The sequence below is a fragment of the Musca autumnalis genome, unplaced genomic scaffold (assembly GCF_047663935.1).
Source record: "Musca autumnalis isolate F117 unplaced genomic scaffold, ASM4766393v1 scaffold_1, whole genome shotgun sequence".
Taxonomy (NCBI): domain Eukaryota; kingdom Metazoa; phylum Arthropoda; class Insecta; order Diptera; family Muscidae; genus Musca; species Musca autumnalis.
Window position 1 is genome coordinate 16,475,624 of NW_027411644.1, and position 8,944 is coordinate 16,484,567.

Sequence of the window (8,944 nt, forward strand, 5' to 3'; positions counted from 1 at the left end):
TGACACCTATATTATCAGCATAAGCAAGTAGCATGTGGTTGTTGGTGTAAATTATGTCATTTCTTTTAACACCTGCATCTCGCAGAATCTTTTCCAGCAGAATATTGAATTAGTAACACGAATGGCTGTCTCCTGGTCTGAAATCTTTTTTAGTACTAAACTCTTCGGAGAGATTCTTTGCCATTTTAACAGAAGACCGGGTATAAGTTAAAGTCATCTTACATAGTCATTCGGCTTTGCCGGGATACACTATTCTGACATGTTCCATACCATGTCATTCAGCCGGTTTATTGCTGTATTTACATCATCTTGGCTTAACATAATCTTCGTCGTCATCGTTATTATTGGATACCAACAGCTTGGAAAAATGCTCTTTCCATATCCAGAGCACACTATCTGTGTCAGTTACCAAATTACCTTGGTGGTCTCTACTGAAGGATGTGCCAGTTCCAAAGCCATCAGTTTGATGTTTCACTCTTTGGTAGAATTTTCGGACTTCATTTGGCTCCTGTACATCTCGATTTTTTCACAATCCTGCTTTTCTATTCCTATCTTTTTCCTGCGGAAAATACGTTTTCCCTCTCTCCTTTTCTCCCGATAACATGTAGTTATTGTATAATTTTCCAGCAGGACGTTGAAAATATCATACGGAAGGCTGTCTCCTTGTCTGAAAAAATATGATGAGCGTCTATCTGCATCTCTTGGGTCTTTTCCAGGATTTGCCGCAAGTCTAAAGGCGCACTGATATGATCTATTCCAATGACCTTAGTCATCAGTCGTTCACACAATATTCTGGGAACTATCTTATACTGGTATCCAAGTATGGCTTTTGTGGATGTTTGCATATAATAAGTAAGTTATCGGAACGAAGAGTGCTTTCGTTAGGCAATTGAGCCAGTGGAGTGGAACATGATGTGGATACTTGTTGTGATTGCAGCTTACCAATGCCTAATTTCCCAATTTTCATTGTAGACACGGAATTTGGACCAAAGAGCGATTCAAATTTTTTTTAATTAATTCTCCTTCGAGTTGAGCTGTTATGACATAAGAGGTACATAGAAAAATTAGGAGGTGGTTAAGTCCGATCACCAGGCATATAATATAACTATAAATGATCGTAATATAACTATAAATGACCTTAGCCTTAATAAGGCAATAATAAAATAATTTCAGCATGAGCCAGGCTCGACCCGGGCCCCTGAGTGTCAAGGTTGCCGGCGACTTAGCGTTATGAGTCACCATCAACTTGTCAAATCTTTAGAGCACAATAATTGACGATCGAAAATCTTCTAATATAGAAGAGCAAATACAAATGGCGTAGAAATAAAATTTACCATAGTATGTGTGAACATTGAAAAATGGGATTACCAAGTTAGACTATAAGAAAAGTTTGGATTTTCAATTAACTTACATAATTTTGCATTTGCATTTATCAAAATAAATTCATATATATACAAAAAAACACACCCTAATATGCCTGATGAGAGGACTTAACCACCCGCGAAGCGTAGCATAATGGTTGGATGATGTGTGAGACTTCGATAGACTCCTAATTTTTCTATGTACCTCATGGGACATAATAGTTCAACTCGCCTTAATAAGCAAAAATAGAAGCGATCCAATTTTTTTTTTAATTTTAGCAATAAAATCAGCGAACAATACCCTCAGCCTTTAGGCTAAAGAGGGTATATACACTTTGATACGACCAAAAATGTGCCTCTTCGAAATAATGGTTTTAGACCCCAAGTATGTTTGTACGATATGCGTTTCAGACAATTTTGAGTAGATCTAGCAATGTCCGTCCGTCTGTCTGCCTGTCTGGCTGGCGCACGATAACTCTCGATCGGATCAATCGATTCGGCTAAAATTTTGGGTATCGAAATATTTTGTCCAGATTTGATTTAAGTTCGAAGATGGCCCATATATGTAGGTCCACTCCTTCAGGTACCTCCCTACAAATGTTCAAAAATTTTCGCAAAATTTGTGCGCACGATAACTGTCGAAGGGAGAAACCGAATTGCACCAAACATTGAATATGGTAATACTACCTCTAGACATACATCAGGTCCGAATATGTATTATATCGGTCCACTCCTTCAGATACCTCCCACACAAAATTTGAAATAAGAGCAGTTTAGTGACACCTCACGAATCGTTATGAAATTTTTTGTAACAGGCTGTTCGTGCGGCCCCCGTTACGTCATTGTAATTTTTTTCGAGGGCAAGTCCATAGTTCCCGAGATAATGGCGCATAACCTCAAAAAAAAAACGTTGCACTATGTCGCGAGTTCAAATAAACGGTGGCCAAATATAAAAGGAGTTGGCGTTGGCAGATGAATTTTAGTATAAATACTTATAGTTCACTGACAATGTCGAGAGCTAAAAATTGGGAAGGTCGGTCCACGTTTTGGGATAGTCCCCATGCAACGGTACTTCTTAATGTTTCGTTATTTTGAATATTTTAGCTAAACTTATCAACCAAATTGGTTGAATTTTGAAATGCGGGGTTTTCACTTTACAAAAAACTTTTCCGATAAAAATTATGGACATAGGTCCACGTTTTGATATAGACCTCATGTAACGGTACCTCCCGATTTTCGGAATTTTGAAGATTTTACATATGTTTCACGCCCAAATACGCAGAAATTTTGCATTGAGGGTTCCCGATGGACCAAAAAACTTTTCTGATAAAAATTATGTTCATAGGTCCACGTTTTGATATAGCTCCAATAGAACGGCATCGCATCGGTATTTTCAAGGTTTTAGCCACATTAAACAACCAATGTAGCTGATATTTGGTATTAAGTCTTCGCCAGGTTTTGCGAAATATTTTTACAGAGAATTGTTGGTATTGGTTCACGTTTTGATATAACCCCCGTGGAACGGTACCGCCCAATTTTCGGGTTTTTATACCCTCAGCATTTATGCTAACGAGGGAATATACACTTTCAAACGGGCAAAATGTGCCTCATCGAAATAATGGTTTTAGACCCCAAGTATGTTTGGACGAAATGTGTTTCAGACAATTTGGAGTCGACTTAGCCATGTCCGTCCGTCTGTCTGTCTGGCTGGCTGGAGCGCACGATAACACTCGAACGGATAAACCGATTCGGTTCAAATTTTGGCTTTCGTTATATTTTACAAAAACTTAGTTTAAGTTCGAAGATGGGTTATATCGGTCCTTCCGGTACGGAAAATTTGTGCGTACGATAACTCTTGAAGGGAGTAACCGATTTGGTCCATACTTTGTCTATCGTGAAATGTGTACCAGACTTAGATAAGGTTTCAATATGGACTCAATCGGTCCACTCCTTCGGGTACCTCCCACACCAAATTTCAGAAAAGTTCAGCTTAGGGCCATCTCTCGAATCGCTTTGATTTTTATTTTAGCAACTTTTATTCACTGCCCTCCATACGACGGTACAAGTTTCATCAGGGGCAAATCCATACTTCCTGAGAAAATAGCCTGAAAGTTGCAAAAACCCCCTATGACACCGTGTGAGGTGGTTGTAGCGCCCAAAATTTGTAAAATCCCCTAAATACATATGTATTTTGCTAAAAAAATTTTTCAATATACACAGGCTGAGGATATATCTCTGTCGGCAAAGCCGACTGATACTTTTTTACTTGTTTTTTAAGCACTTGTAAAATATATTTTTGGTCTGCTCCTCCCTGTTGTCGGTAAGGACTTGGGCACAGATAAGACTAATGTTGAAGAATTTAACATTTATCTGAATTGTAGCAAGTCTTTCATGCACCTGAATGAAACTGCAGATTAGATGTTTTAACCTCCGACTAACTACATATCCGCAAACATGTCATGGAGGCTATAATGCAGTGCGTAATTTTCAGGTGCGGCAAGAATATCAGCCTTGTAGTTTGCACGTACATCTGTCATAGATCATGGCCACTAAAACGTTGACGGTGACAGTTAAACACACAGCGGTTTCTTTTTCGCTGTTATTTTCTCATATTAGGCTGTTTTGTTATAGGGATGGGTTAACAAACCGACTCCCAATCCAAGTTTTTGTCGTTTGTCGGTGAACACCCGCACATGATAACTCACAACCTTTAACGGCTGATAAAAGCAGTTCCTCAGGTGACGCCATGGGGAGGTTTGCGTCCACTTGAAATGAATGTCATATTAAAACTGCTCGGAACAAGAACACGTGGTGTTCCGTTTTTAAAATTTTATTTTTTGCATTCGTTTAAATACTAACTAACTAAATTTTGAATGACTTCATTAATTACCAACGCCCTTTTATATGCTTTTAAATTGAAAATATTTTTATTCATAAAAATTAAGCATAATCATGGCCATTAATGACTCCCATTCTCCGCAAATTCTTTGCTCGTATTAAAGTCTTAATTATATGGGTTTTTATTACAACAAACTATATAAAAATAAGACTAATTAAGAATCATGTTTGTGAGTGTGTGTGTGTGTGTGGAAAGTTTTATGAACAATTACGCTGGCCACACAACTTCGTAATACTTATTATCAACGAAATGGGACCTGCTGAACGCCAAAACAATTTGAAATGTAACAGCCAAACAATTCAAGTGATTAAGGGGTAATTATGGACACGCTCTGGCACCAACGCCAAGCACCAGCACCACTGCTGTCATTACCACAGAAATTAATCACCAGCCAAGATTAATTTCAGTGGTTGCGGAAATTGGACGCCATGAACTGTTTGTGATTGATAGAAGAACTTGGGGAGGGATAGCGAAAAATCGCATTTTTGTGTTAGCAAACCTTCTTGGAGTAATATTCTTTAGAACGGCAGATTAAAATCAGTTTGTATTTACTTTTAAATTTTATTTTTCTTTTTAAAATATAAAAAGGGGATTATTTAAAAACAAATAATCCACCATTAAAAATGAAATTTTTGTTTTTCTTTCAAAAACCTAAGCAGGTGGTGGTGTCACAGATTGCCCGGGGGATTAGTAATGTCGTCTGTGTCGTAGACCTTTTATTTCATTGTGTAGACACATCGGCTTAGATAAGGAACAACAAAATATGTGGAGTGAAACAACGAACAGTCGAAAAGAAAAGCCGAACTAATCAATGCATTAAACTATTTTGACACGTCCCAAAAACTAAGCCATTTCAACAATGACAACAATAAAAACCTAAAAAAGGGGTGAATCCAAAGCAATTTCTTATCAAACAGACCAGGCATATAGAATCAATTCCATGGCGGCAAATGTTCACAATAAAACTGGAATTTTTATCTCCAAAGGCCAACGAAGCAAACCATACGCAGCAAAGCAATTTGAACCCCGGCTGGCTGACATAGCTTAGAAAAGGAAAACAATAAATTAATTTTCATCTCGCTCTCTAATTAGTTAGCAACCCTAAATGACGACAGCAACGATTTGTGTGAGTGTGTGCCAGTCAGTCATAGCCCTCGACTAATTAACAATTTCTTGGGATCTAGAAACGCGATTCTCATTTATCATAATCAAGGCCAAAAAAATGCTGATCAAACAAACAAGAAACACAGACAGTCGCCACATACACTCATTATCCTATACGCGGAGAAGGCTGTAACAAATATACATATAAATTGTGCAAAGTCATAAAATTATAACAAGAAGTTGGAAATAAATTAATATAAATGAAAGAAACACAGAGTGAAATTAATGTGAAATTGCGAATTTTGGGAAATGTTTGAAATACGTAATCTGTTTTCAAATAATACATACCGGAAATTATGGTGTTATTGTAGTACAATAGATAGAATTCCCGCCCTGCACATTAAAAATATCTAGGTCTATATCCTAGAGAAGACAGAATTAATAAAGTTGGCTGATACTTAAAGATTATTTCAACACGCCTTTTGGGGACAGTAAAGGACCGGGCTGCATACCAGAGAAAATGTATTAAAACATCGCTGAATTCTGAAAGAAATACTTTCCAGAATATTCAAAATGAGCACATAACTCCTGTTTAATGAAGCACTACCATATTCTGATTTAACATGAAGACGGTGTGTGAGCTTGCTTATTTGGAAGCATTCATTCTACTGCACTTGTAAATTGTACGCACTGGTTATCCCCACATGTTTTCAATAATATTTCATTCGGAACCCCGCAAATTTTTCGTTCATATACCTTAATACCACATCAACAGATCCCTTATTTTAAATAGAATTAACATTTTGTAGATGACTAAAGAAGTTTTCGAAGTTTCCTGGTTACATTTTTCTGTGTCCTGTCAACATAGACTACACGTATAAACTCCATAGTCATCAAATTTAAAATGAAACCACTTCTCTTATATCAATGAGTGCTCGCCGATTCATATTGACTCAATAATATGGGACGTGCATATCTAGTGATGTATTGGCTTCATGTAGAAAAATTAATTAGTTGCCTTATGTAGTCATGACTGCTATTAAAATTTCAATGCGATCCCATGAAATCGACTTGACTTATTGGATTTTAGTGCAAGTGTTGAAATTCTGTGAGGTGCCCGAAGGACGGTACTCCTTTCGTTAGTTTTCGTGCCGACCAGCCACTTTAGTTGGTCACCGACCAGTGTGGATCGATTCGAAAAATGTTGCTACATAGTATGTTCCACCTGCAGTTTAAAATGAGCCAACAAAATAAATTTAGATTTTTTTTTTTTTTAATTTGCAAGTGGCTATAACCCTTTAAAAAGCATTTAAGATAAAATTTTGAACTTTTATTGGGGCATATACTCGAAGGAGTTTTACTATAATGTCCAGTTTCGAACATGTTCTCGAAATACTTACTTAGCTGGCCCATTACGGAACATTTGTTCCATACCGAACTAGAAAAGATCTCCAACTCTCTCTGTTTAGTGCTTCGCTTTCTGGAATACCGCGCCTTGTCATCTCTTCATCCACTTGTTTGCGCCATCTATTCCTTGGCCTGCCAATTCTGCGTGCACCGCCATGTGGCATGTATTCATACGCCTTTTTAGTGGGTTCATCATCGCTCATTCTTATTATATGGCCTAGCCAACGCAATCGCTGCATCTCGATACGTTTAACTATATTGATGTCGTTGTATAGCAGATACAGCTCGTGGTTCATACGACGTCGATATTCACAGTCAACGCTGATTGGTCCTTAGATCTATCGAAGAATTTTTCTCTCAAACACGCCAAGCACTGCCTTATCTGCTTGCGCAAGTACCCAGGCTTCGGAACCATACATCTACAGGAGTAGTATCAGATTTTTTTAAAGCGTTATTATTGTTTGACGAGTTGTGGCTTTGTTTTTGAAGTGCTTACTTAAGCCAAAGTAGCATCTGTTGGCCAATACAATTCTTCTTTTTATTTCACAACTGATGTCGTTTGTTCTGTTTACGGCGGTGCCGAGGTATATGAAGTCTTTTACTACCCTAAAATTATAGGAACCAACTTCAACAGTTTACTGTCAGACCCACTTTAGCAGATTCTCCTTCGACCTTCATAAAGGTTTACTGATCGTCCCATGATGTCTATATCATCAGCATAAGCAAGTAACACGTGGCTATTGGTGTAGATTGTGCCACTTCTTTTGACGTTTACCTCTCGTATAACATTTTCTAGCAGGATGTTGAAAAGATAACACGAAAGGCTGTTTCCGCATTGGTATGGTCCAATTATCTCGTTGACCATTGGCTTTAGTCGTTCGCACAATATCCCTGACACGATCTTGTAGGCAATAGGGAGTATACTTATGCCCCTATAGTTAGAGCATACAGTCTTATCTCCTTTCTTATGGACGGGACACATGATGCTCAGGTTCCAATCGTCGGGTACGCGTTCTTCCTGCCAGATGGAGCTAACTAGCTGATGCATACACCTCCGGTTTTAAACAGCTCGGCTGGTAAGCCATCAGCTCCTGCTGCCTTATTATTCTTCAGCCGGTTTATTGCTGTCTTTACCTCATCTTGGCTGGGTGATATACATTCAATACCATCTTCTGTAATTGGATCTGTGGTATCTTCGTCGACTTCGCTACTATTGGAAGCCAACAGTTTGGAAAAATGCTTTTTCCATATCCTTAGCACATTATCTGTATCAGTTACCAAATTACCTTGCTGGTCTCTACAGGAGGATGTGCCAGTTCCAAAGCCATCAGTTTGATGTTTTACTCTTTGGTAGAATTTTCGGAAACATCATTCTGTCTCCTGCACATCTCGATTTGTTCACACTCCCGCTTTTTCATCTCTCTCTTTTTCCTGCGGAAAAGACGTTTCTCCTCTCTCCTTTTCTCCCGATACCTCTCTCGTGCGCTACGCGTTGCTACTGATTGTCAAGTAGCCCTATATGCCGCATTTTTCTCTTCGGTAGCAGCACGACAATCCTGGTCATACCATGGATTCCTTGGTGGAGGTCTCTGGTATCCAAGTATGGATTTTGCGGCTGTTTGCATGGAGTGGACAATGCTTTGCCATTGCGCTGATATGTTATCGGGATGAGGAGTGCTTTGATTAAGCAGTTGGACCAGTTGAGTGGAATTTGCTGTGGCTATCTGTTGTGATTGCAGCTTACCGATGTCCAACTACCGTGTTGTGTCTGTTCGCACTTTGTTTGCTACATTTACGTACGTACCTGGTACGTACCTTTGCTGCAACAAGGTAGTGGTCCGAGTCTATGTTTGCACCTCGGAACGATCGTACATCCAACACGCTTGATGCATGTCTTCCATCTATCACAACGTGATTAATTTGATTTCTTGTTCTTTGATCTGGCGACAGACAGGTGCCCTTATGAATATCGAGATGATTAAATCTGGTACTGCCAACTACCATGTTTTTTGCAGCTGCAAAGTCTTTCAGCCTCATACCATTGTCAGATGTTTCACCGTGGAGACTGAATTTCCCGACTGTTGGGCCAAAGATATTCTCCTTTCCAATTTTGGCATTAAAATCGCCTAGTATAATTTTAATGTCATGGGCAGGGTAACGGTCATAAGTTTCT

The 8,944-nt window shown here is 38.7% G+C and overlaps 1 long non-coding RNA gene across 1 annotated transcript; it reads left to right on the forward strand.

Annotated features, from left to right (window-relative positions):
• The first annotated feature begins 4,660 nt into the window (after positions 1–4,660).
• On the forward strand, positions 4,661–5,634 carry LOC141390357 (uncharacterized). Its single transcript, XR_012409330.1, has 2 exons — positions 4,661–4,800; positions 4,917–5,634. It is a non-coding gene; the product is annotated as an uncharacterized lncRNA (long non-coding RNA).
• Positions 5,635–8,944: the final 3,310 nt, after the last annotated feature.